At 47.6% G+C, this 13027-nt stretch overlaps 1 protein-coding gene across 1 annotated transcript in view; it reads left to right on the top strand.

Annotated features, from left to right (window-relative positions):
• The window catches only part of LOC119358003 (BTB/POZ and MATH domain-containing protein 2-like), a 30849-nt gene that overhangs the window by 16794 nt on the left and 1028 nt on the right, over window positions 1-13027 (top strand). The gene's annotated exons all lie outside the window — the stretch shown is intronic.

Genomic DNA, 13027 nt, shown 5'->3' with positions numbered 1-13027 from the left:
CCACACGTCAGTGACACAGGAGCTAATCCCGGTCAAACCCAGCGCTGACTGGGGTTTGACCAGGGGTGGGGCCCGCTGTCAGTGGCCTAGGGGGTTGATTAGTGTGTGGGGGGGTTAGCCGCTAATGATGCCCACGTCATCATCGCCGGACTTACGCCGGCGGCGACCAAAATGGCGGCGGCAACGCGCCGGACTTGCGCTAAAAGCGACGGAGGCGGCGGCTGAGGGCACCGGGGCGTAGCCCGGGCTCTCCCGCATCTGATGGGGTAGGTGGGAGGCTGCGGGAACGCCGGGGCTCGTCGGAACGGAGCTCGCGGCGGCGCCGGAGTTCGGGTGGTAACGGGCGCGAGGCCCTGGTGGGGTTTTGGGCAAGCTGAGCTGCGCATGGGCTTCCTGTGAGCCCCACGAGCTCAAAGCCGTGCTCGGACGCGACCGAAACAGGCCATGGCCGCGACGGCAGCATGGCCGGCGGCAGCGAGCTCCGGTCGTCGGCAAAGTGGCAGCTGCGGTGTGCAAACGAGAGAACGGAGAGGGGGAAACAGCACAGGAGCTCACAGCGGGTGCAGTGGTGGCCTCTGCGAGCTCGGGGAGGCATCGGAGCCGACGAATTTGACGAAGATGGCCGGCGGGTCCGAGGTAGAAGACGACGTCGATGGCGGCGATGCGGCACGTCCGGGGCCTCGTGGCTCGTTGAGGAGGTAGAGGGAGGACCCGCGGAGCTTCCTGGGGCGTCGGTGAGGCTAGGGGTGGCCGGTGGCCATGAGTACGGCGACGATGGCGGCGAGCTCCGCTCGGTGGTGTGCGCGAGAGGGAAACAGAGGAGGGAATGGGGTCCAGGGGGAGAGAGGGGAGGTGCAGAGGGCGAGGGCGTCTCCGTGGCGTCGCGAGGGAGTCGGGGAGGCTGCCACGGCGAAGCAGGAGGTGGCCGGCGCTCTTCGGGCGCGCGCCACGCCTCGCCTCTGCCTACTGGCAGAGGAAGAAGAGGACAAGGGGGAGGAGGAGGTGGGCTGGGCCGCGCTGGTGGGGGGGGGGAGCTGGGCCGGCTGGTGGGCTGCGCGGGTGAGGCCAGGTAGGCTTTACTCTTTTTTATTTTTTTCTGTTTTGTTTTAACTCTGTTTTCTATTTTGCAGGTTTTTTTTGAATTTGGTTTTGAAACCAATTCAATTTATTTTGCTTCTGACAATATTTTTAAGAGCTAAAAGAATTAAAACAATGATCCACAAAAATATTTCAGAATTATTGGACCTATATTTATTTAACAGTAGATATAAGTCCAATTCAAATAGCTATGATTTAAATTCAAAGTCCCAAAAATAAATCCTTAAAAATGTTCAATATTTTGGTTGGGACCAGAACCCTTACCAAAAATTATCAAACATTTAAAAGGGCATTTTTGGAGCAATGAATGAGATTTCTAGGGTTTTTGCCCCTCTTTTATTTAAGATTTTGAGGCTTCCAAAATTCCTCAATTCAAGTTTCAAAAATATAGACATGATGCACACATGAAGCTAACCTAGAGCAATGCCTGAAGCTAGGGATGTGACAACTCACCCCCACTAAACAAGAATCTCGTCTCGAGATTCAAGCGTAGGGTAAGGTGAAAGGGGAACGCAAACTAGCACAATCGTCACGATCCAGGTTGCACTTCAAATGAACGTTGTTTCGATCACCATCGTTGTCTCGAAGTCTTGCTCTGAGAAATCCTGCCAACATGACATGGAGAGAAGAAGGAGACTCTAGAAGGGTCGATCTTCTCGAAGATCGAACAACTCAAGATTAACTCACGGAATGAGACATAGCAACCTCTCTCGAGCTGAGAGACGAAGCACACATCCATAGGAATGGGGTGAAGCAGATGACAAAGGTTAACTAGGTAGACAACAACTCCAGACTTAAGAATGTGGTGATCGGTTGTCAACATAGCGAAGAGTTGAATTGCCATGATACCATAACGAAACATCCTGGAGAAGGGTGATTCGTAGATTATTATCTTAAGTGGCAAAAAGAATTACCTTTGATATAGAGATCATTGAGACTCTCTATATCAGCCTAAGGCAAATCACAGCAATCGATTGGCGGGGTCGGTAGAATGGCATACTTGGACTTGGATGATGTGGATTACTTTGTTGAAGACAACGTAATGGATGAACTTGCTTACCACCGGAAATGGAAGAGACCCATGGTAGAATGGCACATTGGCGGTGCAAACTGGGAACAAAAATGCAAATGCTGGGAATGATTCTGGTAACTGGGGAAGAAACCAACAATAGAGAGTGAATTCACTGTTTGAAAGGTCATAGCATTGCTGGGGAAACGGAGAGCAAACCCAGTTAATGCCGATGATAACACGTAGCGCTTGTGCGTGCTCTCAAGAACTTGAGCATTTCCATAATCATCAAGGTTTTACCAACATCCGTGTCAAGGATCCTGGCAACACAACTTGCTACCATGATGAATGGTGATGGAGGATGCAGATGCAAAGGAAGATAACACCTTCTCAGATTTCACCCTTGGCGGGGCCAAGGAAATAAAATCTGGATGATCGACCGAGAGACATTTAGCACTCCGCTTCTAATGTTCTCCTTGATGTGCTAGTGTAATCCACCCATAGATATGGTTTGATATCTAGAACATCAAGTAAAAAGGTCGGACTTCGGGATCTCAAAATCCATAGGGTCAACTAGGGAGTAAATCCTACGAAATCCTTATGGGGAGGTGGCCAACTTCATCAATCAAGATATTATAATAACAGGTCTTCCGGCTGGTGTGTTGGCCACGACATCCACTTTACCGGTTATCGCGCGACCAATATTATAGTTCTTGGGAAATGTTCCAAACCATCATATCTGCCTGAGATTCAGATCTGGTTGGTGTCAGGATATTCCAGACTCATCGAGTCTAGGAAGAAAAACGAAAGTTTGCAACACAAACCGATGAGATGACGTTACAAGATTCTCGGGAATGAACTACGATAGCAAGCTCCAAACATGAGCTGGTTCTGCTACTAACATGTGAACACGTTGTCCCAGACAAGTATGGCCACGTAGTAGTCTTATAATCAAACACTACCGAGTTCAGGTGGGGAACCATCAACGAGGGTATCGAAATCCCTACATAAGTCCGGATTAGCTCTTATGAAGGAACTCCTTCTCCTTGAACAAATCAATCAGTGGCTTGGTGTGCTAGGGACACATATAGAATGAAGGTTGCAAGTCTCCAGACTACAGAATACTTCGCACGTGTGCATGACTGATTTGGGATGATTCCAAAGGAAACAAAACAACCTTTCTCAAATTCACGGCGGCAACTTTCACCAAAAGCACGTGTATAAGAGGAAGTCACTCCTTTCATCAAACAAATACTTCATGAGCTAGCATGAAGAAAATGCTTTCCAAAAGTTTCCAACACTAACTTATTGTCCAACAAAATCATGGAGGAGATAAGGATGTTGTCAATGGGCTCAACAACTATTCATCTGGGTTTCCTTTTAAAAGGAATTCCATAGTTAAGTGAACAAGTGATAGCATTGGTCAGACCAAAGATGTAATGGTGTATGCTCGAGGAATCAACCACGAATAAGACAACATTATGAGCATCGTTGGTTCTGACTTGATTTGACGATAGCCCACACTCAAATCAAAGAATTGATAAGACGATAGGTCCAGCAACTGATCACAGGGACCAATCGATGAAGATATCATCTTTCTTCAACACACACTACACAAGAATATCCCTTTGAAACGAACTAAGTCAGGAAAGCTTTTATCTTCCAACCCTCCAAGTTGTCGTTTAGCTTAACCAACTAGCTCAGGGATATCTAACACCGATTCTTGGAGAGAAGGTGGTTCACAAGAAACCAACTTGATCACGAGCTCAACATAGCGGTCAGGTGACAACCTGGTGATACTTCCGAGAAGAAATTTGGAATATCATGAACCACCGGTATGTTACTAAGCTCGAGAACAATCTTGCTTTTTGGGGCAAGACGATATGATCAAATGAGTGAGGACTTGACAAGATCCTAACTCATCAATCGAAGGGTGCACCGAAATAAGGACTAGGTAGCACGATCAGTCTTAGAATGATAATTCAATAACCAGCATGCTAAGAATGAGAATATTGTCCATTAACTACCAAGCAACGGAGTTGCTAGGAGTATTGATTTCGCACATCACGGTATACTTGTCGGCATTCCGGTTACAACAACACGGTAGCCGAGAAATGAATAATGATGGCGAGGAGTATCACTACGTCAAAATTCATGAGAGTTGGTGCAGTTCTCATGACAATTCTGACATAAAGGGGGTAATACTCCAAGGTAGAACAGAACCAAAAGTTGGATTGGCATTTGATCTGCGGCATACAACTTCTTTGACTCAATCCTGGATATGGAAGAGGTACTGGAGTTTGTTTCTCCTAGTCATTCCGCGATAGAATGGCTTGACGGACCACAAGAGTAATAGGCATCGATAAACGAACGCACGCATACTCTTGACTATCAATTGATAGGCGAGGGTCGGAAACAACTAAGATGGGACAACTCAAAAGAACATATGATTTTCTGAGTTGTGGATGCATGGATTAGCATGTCGAACGAAGTTCAACATATTTCTTATAGATAACCCATGCAGAAAGGTAGAACTGGCAGAGCCACAATATATAATGGAGAACTCATCAAGAATAATCCTGTTGTGATATTTCAGTTCAACGAGGAACTTCTGCCATAAGTAGTTCATGGTATTTGGAAGAAGAAGATACCACGGACTTCAAGGACTATCGCAAAGGTTACTAATATCCTAAAGGCACTAGCAATTACTATCAACATGAAGTAGGTAGAGTGAATCTCGGGTTCAAGAACCCAGGAACAGAATACCTATTATTAAGTAACATCACGGGATGCTTTCGAGAATGATGGCCAGAATCATCACACTGGGAACACAAATCATGGCTAAATTGCTAGGTGATCCCCTAAGACACCTAGGGTCATAATAATATCTCCAACATAATGTCAAGGCAATAGAATACCTCAACTCAACAATTAGTGTGATTGAGCTGGCATAAAGGAACATCGAAACCAGAGGGAAAAGGATTTTGCAAATGCATCAGACTATTTAGAAACCTGGAATGACTCGGACAGCATAACGACTGTAAATGCTCAGAAAAGATTTGAGACATTCACAAAAATGGTGGCATAACCACTCAGAAGCACACTATCAAGATTTCAAGATCAACAATTAACATACGGAAGTAGTAGAAACTGAACTCAAGCTTAAATCCACAATCTTATAAGTCTACGAATTAGTAACGCGTGATCCTGATAGAAAGAAGAGATAGCCTAGTTCTTAATCCCCGCAGGAAGATAAGATGATGACTCAGATCAGAAGGCCATGAGGTATAAGGAGTAAAAAGAGCCTTACGTTCCATCCCACAATCAATTCCCTTATATAACTAAACAATTTCTAGACTCAACTTCGACCAGTTTGGCTTGGTAATCCTACAGGCAGTCAAGCTCTAATACCAACGCTGTCAGGACCCCGACTCAATGCCACATCGATCTAGCATGTAACACCTCATATCACTTTGCGGCCTCATGCACGGTATTCCCACGGGTGTCGCCTTACCTTTGCCCGGGACCGTTTGCGCCTTTTGGCACACGTATATGACAGTGTCGCTAGCATCCATATGATAAGGAGCCCGGGCTGACATGGCTAGTCGTAAACCCAAAGTGGCACAGACTTACAGGGACAGGCATCCATGACCCAGCATCGAACATGTCGGTCATCAGTGAATGAATCCAGGCTGTAGCGCTGGGCTAGCAGGACTCCGGTGAACCGGGCTGTAGCGGGCTAACAGGACTCCGGTATTCATCGCGTGACATTTCCCCAAAGGGACAGACACAGGAACGAAGAAGGACACATGCCGGCCAGCCTAGGTGTTCCGGAGCAGTAGCAAGCTACCATGGCTCGGTGGAAACACTAGGAGACATTTCCCGGTAAGAGAGGCTACTAAAGATAAACAACTAGATGGTCAGATCCCACACATACCAAGCATTTCAATAACATACACACAATATGCTCGATATGTGCAAATACAACATGGCATCACAACATGACTCTACAACTCAAGTATTTTAATCAATAGGCTCCGGGGAGCGAGATATTACAAACATGGGTCTGATGACCCAACAATCAGAGCATACAAATCAAAGCACACGCGGAAGCTATCATGTCTGAGTACAGACATCTATAAATGAAAAAGGCTGAGAAGCCTGACTATCTATCAGATCCTGCCGAGGGCACAAGATCGTAGCTGAGGTATCAAGGTAAACGTCGAAGTCCACGTGGAACTACTAGCGAGACCGAAGTCTCTCTGCAAAAACATAAAATAGGCAAACGTGAGTACAAATGTACCCAGCAAGACTTACATCAGAACTATCTACATATGCATCATTATCAACAAAGGGGATGGAGGGGTTTAACTGCAGCAAGCCAGCTTTGACTCGGTGGCTATCCTGAACTACGACTGCAATGTAACTCTTTTGAGGTGGCGCACACGAGTCCACATATTCACCATATCAATACACCACTATGGATCCGCTCCCGTCTCCCTACGAGAACGCCATCCATAGCACTCACGCTTATCTTGCGTATTTTAGAGTATCCACTTTCACTTGTCTATGAACTGATATAAGCAACCCAGAAGTCCTTTTCCGCGGACACGGCTATTCGACTAGATGATGTTAACCCTGCAGGGGTGTACTTCTTCACACACGCTCTCACCACTTACCGCCGTTTACACGACATGTACTCGGCAACCTTCAAACGGAAGCCCAACGTGGGTGTCGGCCACGGCCTACCTAAACACTCAAGTCTCTAGTCCAGGTTTATCGCCTATTCGGGTTCCATCCATGAGGACATCCGGCCGGAGTTTCGCTCACAGCCCCAAACGATGTGAACAGGGTTCCCGAGACACCAAACGGGCGCCCGGTTTACCCGGCCACGTGCCTACCGCATCACAGCCCACCCCTACGGTCAGCGCTGCGCACGGCCTCCAGCATACTACAAACACCAGAAACTACTTGCAACTCCTGGACAGAGGACAAGGGTGATCAAGAAGCCGAGAGGGTCCATTGGTTTCGGGCCCAATGCGTGGTAGTAGCTGAATCATGGATCACAAACACAGAACTCAGTTCCTGAGGACGGCTGCAATGAGACAACCCACCATGTACTCCTACATGGCCTCTCACCGCTACCTTTACCAAATCGTGTTCACACACTTAGCTCACACACAGTAGGACATGTTCACACGCCTCTGATTCATCCCCGATGAATCAGACCTGACTCAACTCTAAGCAGTAGCAGGCATGACAACAAACATAAATGAGTAGGCACATCAAGGCTCAAACAACTCCTACTCATGCTAGTGGGTTTCATCTATTTACTGTGGCAATGACAGGTCATGCAAAGGATAAAGGGGTTCAGCTACCGCAGCAAGTAACAGATGAATCGATGTTGTCCTAATGCAGTAAAAGAGAGCAGGAGCGAGAGAGTAGGATTTTATCGGAATGAACAAGGGGGTTTCGCTTGCCTGGCACTTCTGAAGATAACATTGAGTCTTCATCAGTGTCAACGATCACATCATCGGTATCGCGTCCATCGAGAGGGGACAAGTACCGGCAACACAGAAAGGAACACAATCAATGCAATGCACAATATGATGCATGATCATGACATGGCAATATGAATGGGTTTTGGGCTAATGCACCTAAAACCAGATTAAATGAAGTTGGTTTGAATATAAAATTCAAATTCAAACTCCATATGTGATTAAATAAATGCCCTTTAATTGATTTGTGCTAAACAGCACCTATAAGTTGTTCTAACATGCATGAAAATGGTACAGATGGATTCCTTGAATTTTTCTGATAATTTTTCATATATAAATTATTTAATTTGGAGTTACGGTTAATTTTCTATGATTTATTGAAGTTTTAGGCATTTTCTGGAATTTCCTGAATATTTAGAATTAAAAATAATTCCAGAAAATGAATTATGGCGTCAGCATGACCTCATGCTGACCTCAGCAGGTCAACGGGCGGTCCAGGTCAAACCTGACGTGTGGGGGCCACACGTCAGTGACACAGGAGCTAATCCCGGTCAAACCCAGCGCTGACTGGGGTTTGACCAGGGGTGGGGCCCGCTGTCAGTGGCCTAGGGGGTTGATTAGTGTGTGGGGGGGTTAGCCGCTAATGATGCCCACGTCATCATCGCCGGACTTACGCCGGCGGCGACCAAAATGGCGGCGGCAACGCGCCGGACTTGCGCTAAAAGCGACGGAGGCGGCGGCTGAGGGCACCGGGGCGTAGCCCGGGCTCTCCCGCATCTGATGGGGTAGGTGGGAGGCTGCGGGAACGCCGGGGCTCGTCGGAACGGAGCTCGCGGCGGCGCCGGAGTTCGGGTGGTAACGGGCGCGAGGCCCTGGTGGGGTTTTGGGCAAGCTGAGCTGCGCATGGGCTTCCTGTGAGCCCCACGAGCTCAAAGCCGTGCTCGGACGCGACCGAAACAGGCCATGGCCGCGACGGCAGCATGGCCGGCGGCAGCGAGCTCCGGTCGTCGGCAAAGTGGCAGCTGCGGTGTGCAAACGAGAGAACGGAGAGGGGGAAACAACACAGGAGCTCACAGCGGGTGCAGTGGTGGCCTCTGCGAGCTCGGGGAGGCACCGGAGCCGACGAATTTGACGAAGATGGCCGGCGGGTCCGAGGTAGAAGACGACGTCGATGGTGGCGATGCGGCACGTCCGGGGCCTCGTGGCTCGTTGAGGAGGTAGAGGGAGGACCCGCGGAGCTTCCTGGGGCGTCGGTGAGGCTAGGGGTGGCCGGTGGCCATGAGTACGGCGACGATGGCGGCGAGCTCCGCTCGGTGATGTGCGCGAGAGGGAAACAGAGGAGGGAATGGGGTCCAGGGGGAGAGAGGGGAGGTGCAGAGGGCGAGGGCGTCTCCGTGGCGTCGCGAGGGAGTCGGGGAGGCTGCCACGGCGAAGCAGGAGGTGGCCGGCGCTCTTCGGGCGCGCGCCACGCCTCGCCTCTGCCTACTGGCAGAGGAAGAAGAGGACAAGGGGGAGGAGGAGGTGGGCTGGGCCGCGCTGGTGGGGGGGGGGAGCTGGGCCGGCTGGTGGGCTGCGCGGGTGAGGCCAGGTAGGCTTTACTCTTTTTTATTTTTTTCTGTTTTGTTTTAACTCTGTTTTCTATTTTGCAGGTTTGTTTTGAATTTGGTTTTGAAACCAATTCAATTTATTTTTCTTCTGACAATATTTTTAAGAGCTAAAAGAATTAAAACAATGCTCCACAAAAATATTTCAGAATTATTGGACCTATATTTATTTAACAGTAGATATAAGTCCAATTCAAATAGCTATGATTTAAATTCAAAGTCCCAAAAATAAATCCTTAAAAATGTTCAATATTTTGGTTGGGACCAGAACCCTTACCAAAAATTATCAAACATTTAAAAGGGCATTTTTGGAGCAATGAATGAGATTTCTAGGGTTTTTGCCCCTCTTTTATTTAAGATTTTGAGGCTTCCAAAATTCCTCAATTCAAGTTTCAAAAATATAGACATGATGCACACATGAAGCTAACCTAGAGCAATGCCTGAAGCTAGGGATGTGACATACGCTCTAGAGACAGCTACATTCACTTTAAATAGGGCACCGTCTAAATCTGTTGAGACGACACCGTATGAATTGTGGTTTCGGAAGAAACCTAAGCTGTCGTTTCTAAAAGTTTGGGGATGCGATGCTTATGTCAAGAAACTTCAACCTGAAAAGCTCGAACCCAAGTCGGAAAAATGCGTCTTCATAGGATACCCTAAAGAAACCATTGTGTATACCTTCTACTTAAGATCCGAGGGCAAGATCTTTGTTGCCAAGAACGGATCCTTTCTGGAAAAAGAGTTTCTCTCGAAAAAAGTAAGTGGGAGGAAAGTAGAACTCAATGAAGTACTACCTCTTGAACAGGAAAGTAGTGCAGCTCAAGAAAATGTTCCTGTGATGCCTACACCAACTGAAGAGGAAAATAATGATGATGATCAAGGTACTTCGGATCAAGTTGCTACTGAACTTTGTAGGTCGACAAGGACACGTTCCGCATCAGAGTGGTACGGCAACCCTGTCCTGGAAATCATGTTGTTAGACAACGGTGAACCTTCGAACTATGAAGAAGCGATGGCGGGCCCAGATTCCAACAAATGGCTAGAAGCCATGAAATCCGAGATAGAATCCATGTATGAAAACAAAGTATGGAGTTTGACTGACTTGCCCGATGATCGGCAAGCGATAGAAAACAAATGGATCTTTAAGAAGAAGACGGACGCGGATGGTAATGTCACCATCTATAAAGCTCGACTTTTCGCTAAGGGTTATCAGCAAGTTCAAGGGATTGACTACGATGAGACTTTCTCCCCCGTAGCGAAGCTTAAGTCCGTCCGAATCATGTTAGCAATTGCCGCATACTATGATTATGAGATATGGCAGATGGACGTCAAAACGGCATTCCTTAACGGTTATCTTAAGGAAGAACTGTATATGATGCAGCCAGAAGGTTTTGTCGATCCTAAGAACGCTAACAAAGTATGCAAGCTCCAGCGATCCATTTATGGGCTGGTGCAAGCATCTCGGAGTTGGAATATTCGCTTTGATGAGATGATCAAAGCGTTTGGGTTTATGCAGACTTATGGAGAAGCCTGCGTTTACAAGAGAGTGAGTGGGAGCTCTGTAGCATTTCTCATATTATATGTAGATGACATACTCTTGATTGGAAATGATATAGAACTTTTGGACAACATTAAGGCCTACTTGAATAAGTGTTTTTCAATGAAGGACCTTGGAGAAGCTGCTTATATATTAGGCATCAAGATCTATAGAAATAGATCGAGACGCCTCATAGGTCTTTCACAAAGCACATACCTTGATAAAATTTTGAAGAAGTTCAAAATGGATCAGTCCAAGAAGGGGTTCTTGCCTGTATTGCAAGGTGTGAGATTGAGCTCGGCTCAATGCCCGACCACGGCAAAAGATATAGAAGAGATGAGTGTCATCCCCTATGCTTCAGCCATAGGATCTATTATGTATGCCATGCTGTGTACCAGACCTGATGTAAACCTTGCCGTAAGTTTGGTAGGAAGGTACCAAAGTAATCCCGGCAAGGAACACTGGACAGCGGTCAAGAATATCCTGAAGTACCTGAAAAGGACAAAGGACATGTTTCTCATTTATGGAGGTGACGAAGAGCTCGTCGTAAAGGGTTACGTCGACGCTAGCTTTGACACAGATCTGGATGACTCTAAGTCACAAACCGGATACGTGTATATGTTGAATGGTGGAGCAGTAAGCTGGTGCAGCTGCAAGCAGAGCGTCGTGGCGGGATCTACATGTGAAGCGGAGTACATGGCAGCCTCGGAGGCAGCGCATGAAGCTATTTGGGTGAAGGAGTTCATCACCGACCTAGGAGTCATACCCAATGCGTCGGGGCCGATCAAACTCTACTGTGACAACACTGGAGCTATTGCCCTTGCCAAGGAGCCAAGGTTTCACAAGAAGACCAGGCACATCAAGCGTCGTTTCAACTCCATCCGTGAAAATGTTCAAGATGGAGACATAGTAATTTGCAAAGTACATACGGATCTGAATGTCGCAGATCCGTTGACTAAACCTCTCTCGCGAGCAAAACATGATCAGCACCAGAACTCTATGGGTGTTCGATTCATCACAATGTAACTAGATTATTGACTCTAGTGCAAGTGGGAGACTGTTGGAAATATGCCCTAGAGGCAATAATAAAAGGATTATTATTATATTTCTTTGTTCATGATAGTTGTCTTTTATTCATGCTATAACTGTATTATCCGGAAATCGTAATACACGTGTGAATACATAGACCACAATATGTCCCTAGTGAGCCTCTAGTTGACTAGCTCGTTGTGATCAACAGATAGTCATGGTTTCCTGGCTATGGACATTGGATGTCGTTGATAACGGGATCACATCATTAGGAGAATGATGTGATGGACAAGACCCAATCCTTAGCATAGCACAAAGGCCGGTTAGTTCGTTTGCTAGAGCTTTTCCAATTTCAAGTATATCTTCCTTAGACCATGAGATCGTGTAACTCCCGGATACCGTAGGAGTGCTTTGGGTGTACCAAACGTCACAACGTAACTGGGTGACTATAAAGGTGCATTACAGGTATCTCCGAAAGTGTCTGTTGGGTTGACACGGATCGAGACTGGGATTTGTCACTCCGTGTTACAGAGAGGTATCACTGGGCCCACTCGGTAGTGCATCATCATAATGAGCTCAAGGTGGCCAAGTGTCTGGTCACGGGATCATGCATTATGGTACGAGTAAAGTGACTTGCCGGTAACGAGACTGAACGAGGTATTGGGATACCAACGATCGAGTCTCGGGCAAGTAACATACCGTCTGATAAAGGGAATAGTATACGGGGTTGCTTGAACCCTTGACGTCGTGGTTCATCCGATGAAAACATCGAGGAGCATGTGGGAGCCAACATGGGTATCCAGATCCCGCTGTTGGTTATTGACCTGAGAGCATCTCGGTCATGTCTGCATGTCTCCCGAACCCGTAGGGTCTACACACTTAAGGTTCGGTGACGCTAGGGTTATTAGGAAGACTTGTATGTGATTACCGAATGTTGTTCGGAGTCCCGGATGAGATCCCGGACGTCACGAGGAGTTCCGGAATGGTCCGGAGGTAAAGATTTATATAAGGAAAGTGGTTAAACGGACACCGGAAAGTTTCGGTGGCATACCGGTATTGTACCGGGGCCACCGGAAGGGTTCCGGCGGTCCATCGGGTGGGGCCACGCCTCCCGGGGGGCCACATGGGCTGTGTGGGAGAGGGAGCCAGCCCCTAGTGGGCTGGGCGTGCCTCCCCACCTAGGCCCATGCGGCTAGGGCAAGGGGAGGGGAAACCCTAAAGGGGGCGCCCCCCTAGCTTGGGGGGCAAGCCA

Source organism: Triticum dicoccoides, chromosome 2A (assembly GCF_002162155.2).
Source record: "Triticum dicoccoides isolate Atlit2015 ecotype Zavitan chromosome 2A, WEW_v2.0, whole genome shotgun sequence".
NCBI classification, from domain to species: Eukaryota; Viridiplantae; Streptophyta; class Magnoliopsida; order Poales; family Poaceae; genus Triticum; species Triticum dicoccoides.
Note: the sequence above shows the minus strand (reverse complement) of the source record. Positions and strands in the feature narration are given on the sequence as shown.